This window comes from Tamandua tetradactyla, chromosome 8 (assembly GCF_023851605.1).
Source record: "Tamandua tetradactyla isolate mTamTet1 chromosome 8, mTamTet1.pri, whole genome shotgun sequence".
Classification (NCBI taxonomy): domain Eukaryota; kingdom Metazoa; phylum Chordata; class Mammalia; order Pilosa; family Myrmecophagidae; genus Tamandua; species Tamandua tetradactyla.
Window position 1 is genome coordinate 85,167,261 of NC_135334.1, and position 15,891 is coordinate 85,183,151.

At 37.7% G+C, this 15,891-nt stretch overlaps 1 pseudogene; it reads right to left on the reverse strand.

Moving 5' to 3' along the window:
- Positions 1-15,017: 15,017 nt before the first annotated feature.
- On the reverse strand, positions 15,018-15,506 carry LOC143643654 (transcription factor BTF3 pseudogene; annotated as a pseudogene).
- Between the last annotated feature and the right edge of the window lie 385 nt (positions 15,507-15,891).

Below are 15,891 nucleotides of genomic sequence, written 5' to 3' on the forward strand. Positions count from 1 at the left end.
TCTTTCTTAATCTTCTTCCATGTCGCATGCAGTGTGCATGCCACATTGTCCGCATTGAAATGATTTGCTTCCTTTAAATGGGGTTTTAAATGTGCATAGTGGAAAATTCTTAGTCTTTCTGTCAGCAGTTGCTGAAGGTTCACAGTAAAGGAGAAACTCTTCACTGGCTTTATTTTTATTTTAATCTGATGTAGCTGGTTCTGGATGAGCTCCTTGAGACACCAGGAGCTTCCTTTGGTCTGTGCAGGCAGCGTGGCATTAAAACGGTCACTAATATCCTCTGGTTCCGACTTTAGTTCTGAACCTCTCCTGGCAGCACCACACATGGAGTTTAAGCTTGTTCTCATGCCTCTGGCTTCCAACCTGGCATTTTTTTCACATTTGGTCTCACCTTCCCTTTTGCATCTAACAGTTTTTACACTCTGCTGACTCCGTTTTGCTTTTGGCTGTGGGGGTAAAATTCTCTTTCCAGCCTTGCCCCCAGAGCTCCTCCTTGGCCCAGACCCCTCTAGGTGGCTCCTGCCAGCCTCCCCCAGTTTGAAGAGCAGGACATCTGTGGGTCTTCCAGTCTCCAGCTGTGTCCAGAATCAACTTGTCCCTGCCCTGCCCTAGGCTCTGCCACAACAGTGGGGCCACTTGGCGGGGGTGGAGGCTGCCCTGCAAGGTCTCACTGGCTCCCCACCCTTCTGGTCTCCTGCCGTTAAGCATCCCCCATTTGTAGCCATTAGGGTTTTTGGTGTTTAGCAACTTCATGACCAAATTCATGGACTACACATTTACAGTACTCTCTGAGAGCGTCCTTTTAATGTTAATAGCCCTCACATCTTTTCAGTGACTTATGCTCAATAGAGTACTGTATTATAGTCACGTATGTCATCTCATTTCCATACTTCCTTCTCCTATTTTCTTTTGCAAGCAGTTCTCAGGGCTGATTTATCCATTTGGCCCAAGGCCCATGATACATTTAGGGGCTCACGAAAATGCTTTAATTTTAATTTATTTTAAAATCAGAAAAAAGAATATAATAACAATGAATCCAATTGGGATTCTACTTGTCTTTATATCAAAGCATTAATAAAATACAATTTTTATTTTTTAATTTTTTATGAAGGCAAAAGTATTTCTCGCTTATAAAAGGCATTATGTTGCTCAGATCTGGTGTTTTACATTTGGCAACAACACCAACTTGCTGTGCAAATTTGGATGTCTCTTATCATATTAGGTTTTTTTTTTTGTTTTGTATGCTGTATGGTGGGGGTCACATTTCATTCTTTTCCATGTGAGTATCCCGTTATTGCAGCACCATTTGTTGAATTTTTTATTTTGTTTTTTCTTTGTTTGCCTGTTTTTGGGGGAAGTGCATGGGCTGGGAATCGAACCTGGGTCTCCTGCATGGCAGGCAAGAGTTCTACCACTGAACCACCCTTGCACCTCCCATATTAGTTTTTTCTACAAAAAAATGGGAAGAAAAATTCCTGCACCCATTCATTTCCTAGGGCTTTTATTAAGATGAAAGTGGCAAAACTCTTTAGTGGAAAGACTTACATTAGGTAGTTGCAAGTAACAAGAATCCCCCTCAAACCAGCCTGGATAAAAAGGGAATACACTGGCTCTCATAACTGAGAAGTCCAGGTGTCGATTTCAGGCACAGCTAGATCAAGGAGACAAACAATTTTGTCAGAATGTATTTATCTCTTTTCCTTCATCTCTTGGATTTGCTTCTCTCTATGTTGGATTTCTTTTCTAGCACACTTCCCCCACATATTGATAAATGATTCCCAGAGACTTCAGGCTTTTAGGGTCCTTAAGCTTGTGACCTTAGAAAAATGGAGACTCCTTCCAGTGTGATAGACAGAATAATGCCTCCCAAAGCTGTCCAGATCCTAATCCCCAGAACCAGAAAATATATTACCTTAATGGCAGAAGGAACTTTGCAAGTGTGATTAAGTCAAGGCTCTCAAGATGGGGACATTATCCTGGTTCATTCAGGTAGGCCCAATGTAATCACAAAGGTCCTTACAATAGCGAGGCAAGAAGATCAGAGTTCGAAGAAGAGATGTGAACATGGAGGCAGGGGTTCTCTGCTTTTAAGATGGAGGCAAGGGCCACAGTCAAGGAATGCAGGTGACCTCTAGAGGCCAGAAAAGTCAAGGACACAGATACTTCTCCGGAGCCTCCAGCAGGCACCAGCCCTGCAGAAAACTTGATTTTAGTCCACAAGACCCATTTTGGATTTTTGACCTACAGAACTAATAGGTAATAAATTTGAGTCGTTTTAAGCCACTAAATTTGTGGTAATGTTATACCAGCAAATAGGAAATTAACATGCCTGGTAACCCAACCAATTCCCCAAAGGACTACAGTTGTAGTTGGCTGGGTATCTTGTTTCCAGGGGTTGGGGGACTCTACCTGGTTAGCTTGGTACTTTGCCTCATCCTCAAACCAAGATTTGAATGACAGTTCCACAAGAGTCACCAAAAGATGTAGAGCAGTTTTCGAATGAGAAACTTAAGCAGACCAAATAATGTGTCCACTTGAACAAAGGCTGAATCAGTTTGAGGCATTGTTAATAGCTCTGCTGTAGGCTGTTCGAACCAATTGAGATTTACTCAGAACTTCTGGTTTATTTCCAGACCTGACTGTTATTTGGAGTTTAGTAGAGACCAAGTGGGCTCATTAAAAAATGTTTTGTTTTTTTTTTTGTTAGAGAAGTTGTAGATTTACAGAAAAATCATGCAGAAAATAGAGATCCCATATGCCCTCCTCACACATCCAATTTTCCCTATCATTAACACTTGGTGTTAGTGTGGTACCTGTGTTACAATTGATGAATTAATATTATGATATTTATAGTATTAACTGTAGTCCATATTTACATTGGAGTTTATTGCTTGTGTTGTGTAGTCCTATGTTGTTTTAGCTTCCTAGGCTGCTTAAAGCTGATAGATATCATGAAATGGGTTGGCTTAAACAATGGGAATTTATTAGCTTACAGTTTGAGACCAGGAAAATGTCCAAATCAAGGCATCATCAAGGCAATGCTTTCTTCCTGAAGACCGGCTGTCGAAGATGCTTGGTTCATCTACCACATGGCAAGGCACATGGTGGTGTCTGCTGGTCTCTTTCTTTTCTTCCATTGTTGATTTCAGCTTCTTGCATCCATGGTTTTCTCTCTCATATTCATTCTGTTGATAAAGGACTCGTGCAACAGGATTAAGACCCACCCTGAATGAAGTGGGTCACGCCTTAACTGAAGTAGCCTCATCAAAAGATCCTACTTACAATGGAGCCATAGCCACAGGAATGGATTAACTTTAAGAATATGATTTGCTAGGATATATACAGCTTCAAACCAAACTTTACAAAACTTTTTTAAAAACTTTATTCTAATAACATATATGCAACCTAAAATTTCTTCTGTAACTACATACAAACATATAATTTAATGGAGATAATCACATTTACAATGTTGTGCTACCATCCCTACTGTCCATTACCAAACTTTTTTAACACCCTAAATGAGAACTTTGTACCCATCAAGCATTAACTTGCCATTCTCTACCTCTACCCCAGCCCACCGTAATCTGTGTTCTAATTTCTGACTTTATGAATTTGCTTATTCTAATTATTTCCTATAAATGAGATCATACAATATTTGTCTTCTTGTGTTTGACTTATTTCATTCAACCTCCTCAAGGTTCATCCATGCTGTTGCAAGTATCAGAATTTCATTCCTTTTTTATGGCAGAATAATATTCCATAGTGTGTGTGTGTGTGTGTGTGTGTGTGTGTGTGTGTGTGTATACACACATATATATACACACACACAACTTTTTATTTACCACTTTTTGTTTACCCATTCATCTGTTTTTTTTTAACTTTTATTGATAAAACAATGTACAGGCACAACATTCTTTTTTTAATCATCACATAGTTGTATATTCATCATCATGATCATTTCTTAGAACATTCAAATCAATTCAGAAAAAGAAATAAAAAGAAAACAGAAAAAAAGTCACACATACCATTCTCCTTATCCTTCCCTTTCATTTATCACTAGCATTTCAATCTGCTAAATTTATTTTAACATTTGTTCCCCCTATTATTTATTTATTTTTAATTCATACGTTTTACTCATCTGTTGATAAGGTAGATAAAAGGAGCATCAGACCCAAGGTTTTCACAATCACACAGTCACATTGTGAAAGCTATATCATTATACAATCATCTTCAAGAAACATGGCTACTGGAACACATCTCTACATTTTCAGGCAATTCTCTACAGCCTCTCTGTTATGCCTTAACTAAAAAGGTGATATCTATTCAATGCATAAGAATAACCTCCAGGAAAACCTCTCGACTCTGTTTGGAATCTCTCAGCCATTGACACTTTATTTTGTCTCATTTCGCTCTTCCCCCTTTTGGTCAAGAAGGTTTTCTCAATCCCTCGGTGCTGAGTTTCAGCTCATTCTAGGATTTCTGTCCCACATTGTCAAGAATGTCCACACCCCTGGGAGTCATGACCCATGTAGAGAGGGGAGGACAGTGAGTTTGCTTGTCGTGTTGGCCGAGAGAGATAGGCCACATTTGAGCAAAAAAAGAGGTTCTCTTAGGGGTGACTCCTAGGCCTAATTTTTAGTAGGCCTTGCCTATTCTTTGCAGGGTTAAGTTTATATGAACAACCCCCAAGATTGGGGGTTCAGCCTCCTGCTTTGGTTGTCCCCACTGCTTGTGAGAATATCAAGAATTCTCCACTTGGGGAAGTTGAATTTTCCCCCTTTCTCACCATTCCCCTGAGGGGACTTTGCAAATACTTTTTAATTCACTGTTCAAACTCTTCTGGGATTTATTTAAGCATCACTCTGGACAAACCTACAAAATCTCATGCCCTACTCAATGTTCCAAGTACTATGGTGTTCGGTTAAGCTGTCCACATAAGTTATATTAGGAAATGCACTAGTCAAAATATAAATTTTGTACCAAATAAACATTTGCTTTAGTCTCACACATAAGTTCAAGGTTTAAGATATTAATTACCACCTATTTTCGACACCCTACATTATTGACATTCCTTTGTTCTTCCTCATGCAAAAGCATTTTTAAATTTGCACATTTAGTCACTATCATTATACACTCTAGGCATTCCTAGATTATACCATCTCAGTCTTTATCATCTATCTTTCCTTCTGATTTCATTTGTGCCCCCAGGCCTCCTCCCTCTATCATTCTCACATTCAGCTTCATTCAGTATTCTAACATTATGGTGTTACAGTTAGGCAGTATTTTTCTATCCACTTCTAAATTTTCACAATCAGTCCTGTTGCACAATCTGTATCCCTTCAGCTCCAATTACCCAGTATCTGCCCTATTTCTATCTCCTGATGGTCTCTGTTACCAACTGAAATTCTCCAAGTTCATTCGCTAATGTCAGTTCATATCAGTGAGACCATACAGTATTTGTCCTTTTGTTTCTGGCTAATCTCACTCAGCATAATGTCCTTAAGATTCATCCATGTTGTTACATACTTCATAACTTTATTTTGTCTTACAGCTGCATAATATTCCATCATATGTATATACCACAGCTTTTTTAGCTACTTGTCTGTTGATGGACTTTGCCTGTTTCATTCGTTTTTTTTTTTTTTTTTTTTAAAGGAAAGACAGATAGAAGGAAGGAAGGATAGAAGGAAGGAAGGAAGGAAGAAAGGGAAACATCTTTAAACATTTTCTTGTTTTATTGTATTTTTGTTTTTCCGTTTTTTGTTACATGGGCTGGGGCCGGGAATCGAACCGAGGTCCTCCGGCATAGCAGGCAAGCACTTTGCCCGCTGAGCCACCGCGGCCCGCCCCTGTTTCATTCGTTTTTGTATCCCCATACCTGATACAGGTAGGCACTCAATAATAGCTGTTGAATAAATGAATGAATAATAAATAAATAAATAAATAAATAAATTAGTGAATGAGCCAAGCTGAAGACTCTTCTATGACAATCTCAAGAATCAATATTGTGTATTGTGTAGCCAGGCTACCTGGATTTGAATTCTCGCTCCACCACTTAGTTGTATGCCCTGGGCAAGTTGTTAAACTTCTCTGTGGCTCAGTTTTATTCCCTACAAAATGAGCCTAATAAAGGTACTAGCCATTGTCATGAGTTGCCATGAAAATGACATTAGTTAACATTAGTGCTAAGAGTAGTACATGGACAAAATTTATATTTTGACCAGTGCATTTTCTAATATCTTATGTGGACAGCTTAATTGTATACCATAAGTACATGGAACCTTGAGTAGGGCATGAGATTTTGTAGGTTTGTCCAGAGTGATGCTTAAATAAATCCTAGAAGGATTTGAACAGTGAATAAAAAAGTATATGCAAAGCCCCCTTGGGGGAATGATAAGAAAGGGGGAGAATTCAACTTCTCCAAGTGGAGAATTCTTGATATTCTCACAAGCAGTGGGGACAACCAAAGCAATAGGCTGAACCCCCAATCTTGGGGTTTGTTCATATAAAACTTAACCCTGCAAAGGATAGGCTAGGCCTACTAAAATTTAGGCCTAGGAGTCACCCCCAAAGAACCTCTTTTGTTGCTCAGATGTGGCCTCTCTTTCTCGCAGCCAACACGACAAGCAAACTCACTGCCCTCCCCTTCTCTACATGGATCATGACTCCCAGGGGTGTGGACCTTCCTGGCAATGTGGGACAGAAATCCTAGAATGAGCTGGAACTCAGCACCGAGGGATTGAGAAAACCTTCTTGACCAAAAAGGGGAAGAGTGAAATGAGACAAAATAAAGTGTCAATGGCTGAGAGATTCCAAACAGAGTCGAGAGGTTTTCCTGGAGGTTATTCTTATGCATTGAATAGATATCACCTTTTTAGTTAAGGTATAACAGAGAGGCTGGAGGGAATTGCCTGAAAATGTAGAGATGTGTTCCAGTAGCCATGTTTCTTGAAGATGATCGTATAATGATATAGCTTTCACAATGTGACTGTGTGATTGTGAAAACCTTGGGTCTGGTGCTCCTTTTGTCTATTTTTTCAACAGACAAGTAAAACATACAGATTAAAAATAAATAATAGGGGGAACAAATGTTAAAAGAAATGTATTAGACTGAAATGCTAGTGATCAATGAAAGGGAGAGGTAAGGGGTATAGTATGTATGAATTTTTTTTCTGTTTTCTTTTTATTTCTTTTTCTGAATTGATTTGAATGTTCTAAGAAATGATCATGACGATGAATATACAATTATGTGATAAAAACAAAACAAAACAAACAAAAAAAAGCCTGTCCTATCTCAGTCCTCAGGGGATGATTCTCAGGCCTGGACCACACACTTACGAGAGCTAATACCATTATCAGAGGCCTGTTCATCTCGTACAAATAGGTCCATTAGCACCTCATCCATCTGACCGTGCACTTTCCTGCCAAAGCTTGGAGCCCCCAGATAGGAACATTTCCAAACAGGCACTGCAGAGGGAAATATCATCTACAGCAGTAATAGTCACTATGTGGTTTTATTTCCTGCCTCATTCTTTTCCAGCTTTTTAATTAATAATAGGTAACATTTATTGTACACTTGCAGTGTGCCAGTCACTGTGCTAATTGCTTTAAATGGATTAACTCTTTTTATCTTGACAATAAACCTAGGAAGTAGGTACTACTATGATCTCCACTTTACAAACAAGAAAACTGAAGTTTATGGGGGGGGGTCAAGTATGATGCCTCAGGCCACACAATTAATAAGTAGTAAGTCTAAGATTCGAACCTGGGCAATCAGGCACCAGATCTACACTACTCAGCCACAATGCCTGCCAATATTGTGGCTAGACTGTATCCATAAAATCTTACTCATAAAAATAAAATATTCATCCTTCTCATCTTTCAACAGTGAGATTCTGATACATTTAGGTTTAAGGGTTTTGGTGGATACTATTAGTCTTCCTATAAAGTTCTCATCTTCCTTTGCAGTTGAGTCAGGGCTGTATGACCAAGTCTGACCAACTAGATGTGGGCAGAAATGATATGTGACATTTTCAGACCTGACAGTAAACCCGTCTGCAATGCCAGTCACTCCCTCTCTCCTGTTCATGGTTTGAGAAGTGAAGAATTCTGAGATGGCTAAGTTGCCAGATGTAAGCAGCCTGCTATTGCTTGGAGGAGAGGCACACAGGAGAGCCACCTGACCTGCATTGGATGGTAACCTGATGGAGAAACAGGTTTTCATTTGGTTAAACCATTTAGATTCAGGGGTTTACTTACTGTTACTGTATATTCTGACTAATACAGTTACTGGACTAATACAGGGTACCATCCTAACAGCTGAGAGGTTTGGTAGTAGGCCAAGAGGAAAACTGATGGTAGAGATGGAAATACAGCAATGCATGGGAAACATAGGTGCAAACTATTTGTGAAATTATAACCTGATCTAAATTGAAGGTACAGCCAGTGTTTACATCTCTAAGAGAAGAAATTGAAAAGGAGAACAATAGTAGAGTGTATTGGCTGCTATTGGCTGCATTTATTAAGATATTGCAAGAAAAAGATGAGCTCAGAATAGAACTAGCCAAAGAGTGGTAGAACGTATAACAACAACAACAGCAACAACAACAAGATGATTCAATTTTATCCTGCCTACAAGAGAAACACATTAGGTTCAAAGACACAAATAGGTTGAAAGTAATAGGATGGAAAAAGATTACCATGCACACAACAAATAGCCACCTCAGCAAAATAAAGCTGGAGCAGCTGTACTGATAGCTATACAAAGTAGACCTTAAAACAAAAATTGTCGCTAGAGACAAAGAAGTCCATTTTTATAGTGACAAAAAATTAATCCAAGGAGAAGACATAAAAATTAAAATGTGCATCTGACAATGAACTTCAAAATACAGAAGCATAAACTGACAGATTTTAAGAGGAATAAAACAATTAAAAAATGAGAGTTAAAGTCTTCAAGAACCCACTTTAAATAATGCATAGAAATATTAAATAGAAAATCTACAAGGTAATAGAAGACGTGAATAGCACTTATAAATCAGCCATATTTAACAGACAGAAATAGAACACCCCACCTAACAAAGCAGAATATATATACTTCTCAAGTGTACACGAAAGATTCTCCAGTATAGACCATGTTAAGTCATAGAACAAGCTTAATGAATTTAAAAAGATTGAAATAATATAAAGTGTGTTCTCTGATTACAATGGAACAAAATTAGAAACCAATAATGGAAGGTAATTTGGTAAATTCACAAATATTTATAAACAATAACTCCAGAATAATCAGTGGGTCAGGAAGAAATCAGAAAAATCTTCAAAAGGAATGAAAATATGACTCTCGTGTACCCTAGAAAAGTCACGTTTTAATCCTGATCCAGTCTTGTGGGAGCAGCGATTTCTTTTAATCCTTATTCAGGGCTGTAGGTTGGAAACTTGATTAGATTATCTCCACGAGATGTGACACACTCAATTATGGGCATTAACTTTTATTAGATGTAGATATGACTCCACCCATTCCAGACGGGGCTTGATTAGATTACTAGATAGGAACAACAGAAGCCTCAGAGTTGATATAGAGCAGATGTAGTCGCTTGGGGAGCAGTTGCTTCAGAGAACAGAGACACAGCTGTTTGTTGATGCTTGGAGCCCAGCAGACATTGCCATGAGATGTTAAGCAAGCCAAGACCTGGAGTGAGCCAAGGAAAGCCAAGAGATGAAAGCCAGCCCTGGAGAAGCTAAGTGAGGAACCCCTATAGGAAACAAAGGCTGAAAGCAACGGAGCCCAGGAGCAAGGGACCAGCAGATGCCAGCCACGTGACTTCCCAGCTGACAGAGGTGTTCAGACCCATCCGCCTTTCTTGAGTGAAGGTAACCTCTTATTGGTGCCTTAATTTGGACACTTTCACTTTCTTAGAACTGTAACTTATTAAATTCCCCATTTTGAAAGTTGTTCCGGTTTTGGTGTATCACATTCTGGCAGCTTGCAAACTAACACAATGACATACCAAAATTCATAGAATAAAACTAAAGCAGCACTTACAGGGAAATTTATAGTTGTAAGATAATATTAAATAAGAAGAAATTTAAATAAGTTACATTAAATAAGAAATTTCTCAAATCAATAACCTAAATTTGCACCTTAAGAAATTAGAAAAAGAAGAGTGAATTAAATGCAAGCAAGCAGAAGGAAGAAAACCATAAAGATTAGAGCAGAAATAAGTGAATTGGAAAATAGGAAAATAATAGAGAACATTAAAAAAACCCAAAGTTGGTTCTTTGAAAACACCAACAAAATTGATAAATTTTTACCTTGAATGACAAAGAACAAAAGAGAGAAGACTCAATTATTAAAATTAGGAATGAAAGAATGGGGGATTGCTACTGAGCTTACAGAAATAAAAAGATTTCCAAGGGAATATGATGAACACTTGTATGTAAACAAGTTAGATAACCTAGACAAATGGACCAATTCCTAGAAAGATACACTCTACCAAAAACTCACTCAAGAAGAAATTAAAAATCTGAACAGACATATAACAGGTAAAGAAAATGCATTATTAGTGAAAAAATTTCTCACAAAGAAAAACCCAGAACAGTTGGCTTTACTGGTGAATTTTACCAAACATTTAAGAGTTAATACCAATACTTCACAAACATTTCCAAAAATATAAGAGGATGCAAAATTCCCTAAGTCATTCTAGGAAGTCAGATACGAAACTAATACTAAATGTAGAATAAGACATCACAAGCAAAGAAAACTACAGGCCAATATTTCATATGAAGATAAATGAAAAAATTCTCAACAAAATACTAGCAAACCAAACCAAACGTGCAATGTGCAAGACCATGACCAAGTGGGATTTATCCCAGGAATGCAAGATTGGTTCAACATATAAAAACCATAGTGTAGTATATCATATTAATAGAATAAATGACAAAAACCACATGATCATTTCAATAGATACAGGAAAAGCATTTGACAAAATCCAACACCTGTTCATGATAAAAGCTCTCAACAAAGTAGGACACAAGGAAACTTCCTCAATCTGATAAAAAGCACAACTAACATTATACTTAAATGTGGAAAACTGAAAGCTCTCCCCCTAAGATCAGAAACAAGGCAAGGATATCTGTTCTTGCCACTTCTATCTAACATTCTACTAGAGATTCTAATAAGTGAATTAGGAAAGAGAAAGAAATAAAGACAACCAGATTTGAAAGGAAGAAGTAAAACTGCCTTTATTTGCAAATGATATGATCCTGAGTATAGAAAATCCAAAGGAATCCACACACCAAAAAACCTCTTAAGGCTAATAAATTCAGCCAGATTGCAGGGTACAAGATCAACATATAAAAATCAGTTATATGGTTGTATTTTTATACACGAGTACCAAAACGGTTCAATAAGAAGATGATAGTCTTTTCAATAAGGAAGTGATGGGACAACTGGATATCCACATGCAAAAGAATGAAATTGGATCCTTATTTCACACCATATAAAAAAATTAACTCAAAATTTATCAAAGACCTCAATGTAAGGCCTAAAACTGTAAAACTCTTAGAAGAAAGCACAGTTGTAAATCTTCATGATCTTGAATTAGGCAATGGTTTCTTATATATGAAAACAAAAGCACAGAGTTGGACTTCATTAAAATTAAAAAAACTTTTGTGTTTTTAAGGACATAAATAAGAAAGTGAAAAAGTAACTCACAGAATGAAAGAAAATATTTGCAAATTATATATCTGATGAGGGTATAGTATCCAGAATATAATGAACTATTAGAACTCAATGACAAAAAGAGAAATAAACCTAGTTAAAAATGGATAAAGGGTATGACAGATATTTCCCAAATGAAATATATAAATGGCCACTAAACACGTGAAAAGATGCTCAAAATCTTCAGCATTAGTCTATTAGTCACTAGGGGAATGTAAATTAAGAACATAATGAGATACCACTTCACACCGACTAAGATGGCCAAATAAAAAAGACAGATGATAAAAAGAATTGGTGAGGCTGTGGAGAAATCTGAATCTTTATACATTGATAGTGTGAGTGTAAAGTGGTGAAGCCATTGTGGAAAACAGTTTGGCAGTTCTTCAAAAGATTACACATAGATGACTGTGTGATTGTGAAAACCTTGTGTCTGATGCACCTTTTATCCAGGTTATGGACAGATAAGTAAAAAATATGGATAAAAAATAAATAAACAAATGATGGGGGGACAAAACTTAAAATAAATTGGGTAGATGGAAATACCAGGGGTCCGTGAGAGGGAGGAGTAAGGAGTATGAGACGTATGAGCTTTTTCTTTTTCCTTTTTATTTCTTTTTCTGGAGTGATGCAAATGTGCTAAAAGATGATGATGGTGATGAATACACAGCTATGTGATGATATTGTGAGTTACTGATTATACACCATGTATGGAATGTTTGTGTGATAAGATTTATCAATAAAAATATATTTTTTAAAAAATTCGCACACAGAGTTCCCATATGATCCACCAATTCAACTACCAGGTCTCTAACCAAGGGAAACGAAAACTTATATCCACTCAGAAACATTCATATGAATGTTCATAGCAGCATTATTTACAGTAGCCCAAAGGTGGAGACAACCTAAATGTTCACTAACCGATGTACAGATAAACAAAATGTAGTATATCCATTCAATGGAATATTATTTGACTATAAATTGGAATTAAGTACTGATTCACAGTACAATATGAATAAACCTTGAAAAAACAATGCTACATGAAAGAAGCCAGACATGAAAGTCCACATATTGTATGATTCTTTTATATGAAGTGTCGAGATTAGGCAAATCCATAGATGCAGAAAATAGATTAGTGGTTTCCAGAAGCTGGGGACAAGAGGAAATGGAGAGTGACTGCTCATGGTGACAGGGTTTCTTTTTTGGCTGGTGAAAGTGTTCTGAATTTAGATAGTGGTGATGGTTGCACAATGTTGTGAATATACTGAAAACCACTGAACTGTATACTTTAAAAGAGTGCATATCATGGCATGTGAATTATATTTTAATAAAAATTTTTTAAAAAGTAAAGAATAGGATTGCCAGCAGAAATGAAAGGGAGAGGACAAAGTCCAGATTATTGAGCTTTGAAGTGTTGCAAAAGCTGATGGCTTCTAGTTGCTGAACTGTAAGCTATAGTAATTCAAAAGGCTCTGAGTGACAAAGGCCCACGAAGATGTCTCAATTGATTACTGTGAACCATGGACAAATGGGAAATATCCAGGCGAAGGTGTGATCTTCCACCATTCAGCTAGCTTCAAGGTAGTCACTGTCACACCGAAAGAGCTCATGGGGGTAAGAAGGCAAAAGAGTAAAGCAAATTTGAGAACTATGTCTCAACAAAAGGAGTGTGGATATTGGCAAATGCTAACTGACTGCATACAAATAGAATAGAAGTTTATGAAATTTGCAAAGAAACTATATTTTCCAAGAAACCACAAGCCTGTGTAAAAAGCACAAGACCCTTTGTTAAGCCCTAAAACAATCTCCGGCAGGAAGTTGCACAGCTCCTAAAGAGAATGTTCTCCCCGACTCCTTCTTTAGATGTGGCTAAGGAGGCTAAGGGTCACAGAGGAAGCTCTCAGAGAGTGGTGCAAAGGAAGACAGAGAACAATGGAGAAGGGAGGCAGTGTTTATGTCTGTCCAGTGTTGTTTCAGCATTGTTCCAGGTCTGGCTGCCGTGGGTCTCTCCTTTTCCTTCTAAGCGGGAGTATTTTTTGTATTTATCCAATTCCTGTTCCATCATCACACATTTGTACATTGGCGTGAGTATGAGGCTGACAGCTTGGCTTTTTAGTATGTAGGTCTACAGCTTAAAAGAATCCACATCTATTCTGATGGAGAAGAAAAGATGCAGTGACAGGGTGGGCCTTGGTTGTCTCCCATGAGGGAGGGATTGAAGGTGTTCATGCATTGGAGGAAGGAAATAAAAGGATATTTAATGACTAGAAGAGTGAACTGTGCTGGGGACAGTTAGTGTGCAACAAATAGGCCTAATTGTCTCTACATTTCCAAGTCTAGCTTTTAACTGGGTTGGGTCCTGTGGCTGGTTCTGTTTAATGGGATATGGAAAGAATATGTGGGAGATATGTTACTTCCAGGCCTATCAATAAACCCCCTTAAGAGAAACTGGCCGGTAATTTTCCTTTTTTGTAATTTCTTTCTGAGCATTTGGTATCAAGGTTATGCAGGCCTTATAAACTGAGTTTGGATGTTTCCCATCTTTTTCTGTTTTCTGGAAGAGTTTGTTTAGATTGGCATTATGGATTCATAAATGTTTGTGAAGCCACCTGGGCCTGCAGTGTTGTTTATGGGAAGGGTTTTAATTACAGATTCAATTTCTTTTATAAATATAGGACTGTTGAAATTTTCTATTTCTCTTGTAATAATTTTGGTAAGTTATATATTTATTTTTCCCACTAAGGAATCTTTTATTTGCATTTTATAATTACACCCATGACACAAACCAGGGAAGCCCCGTCTGCTAGAGAAAAAAATTTCAAACATGAGAACTTTATTCAACCTTTTAAATATTTACTGTGATTCTAAATCTTTACTCTATCAAAGGTTATCAGCCACGTAACATGCCAACATTAGCCTCCTATAAACAACTTTGCTTTCTTATTGACAAATCAGTGTCAATGAAATAAAAAAATAAACACTATGTACTAGGCAAAGAACTTTATGAATCTTTGTTTGCAAACTTTACTCCCAGGCTTCTTCAGCTTAATTAGCTGCAAAGAATAAAACTGTGTAGAAGCAAAAAACTGAAAAGAGCTGCAGCAGCCAAGGGGCTTGAGCTTAAAAATATTAGAGACCTAGATTTTATTAGATCCATTAGCCAAACAATTTCAAGGGGCTTGAGCTTAAAAATATTAGAGATCTAGATTTTATTAGATCCATAAGCCAAACAATTTTAAAAAGCAGTCATAAAAAAGCAGCTCCAAGGAATTTCAAGTTCTATCTTCTTCAAAGTTGACACAATTCAGTTTGCCTCATAGTTGGAAGCCTCATCAAAAATGTCCACAAGATCTGGAACTGGTCATCATCATCCTCTCCAGTAGCTAATGGTGCCTTCCCATCCACAGATTGTTTGGGCAAAGCTTCAGCCAGTCTCCTTAAACTAGTCAGGTTGTCGGTGCCAAGCTGATTTGAGATGCTGGGTAGCATTTCTGCCAGCTGCCTGGTCTCAGTATTTCCTGTTAATGGTGAAAGTGTTCACTGCCAGGGAGGACTGAACTTTAGGGCTGTTAAAGTGGATCCCGGTTTCTTGGGCTGTAAACACGTTAACCCCTTCAATACCAGAGATATTGCATACCTCTAATTTCTTTAAGGAGAACTGAAGTTTTTTATTATCTGCTGTAGGTGTTTCGTGAACCACCTTCTTCTTTCTGTGAGCAGTTCCTTGCCCCACAACCCGCACATGTGTCTGCAGTTTGGCGAGTTTCTTGTGGTTCGTGATAGTTTCTTTCATCCTGTTGGAGAGGAGATGGGGCCATGGGGGGAACTAAGGCTGGTGATCGGGGCAGGGGTCTCAGACAGACCACCTGACTGATAAGTTATATTTTAAGGGAATTATACATTTCACCTAAATTTTCCAATTTATTGGCATAAGTACGGGCATATAGAAGGCCAGATTTGCATAAAGTTGGTTTATGATATCCTCTTATTATCCTCTTTTAAAAGTTTTTAAAGTTTTACTCACACATCGTATAATCCAAACTAAGTGTATAAACGCACCTTTGCCATCATAATCTATATGAAGATATTTCTTTTTCTTCCGCAAAGAATTTATACCCCTCCCCAGGCCCCCCCCCCAACTTCTTGACATTTAGTTTTGGCATAATGCCTTTGTCACA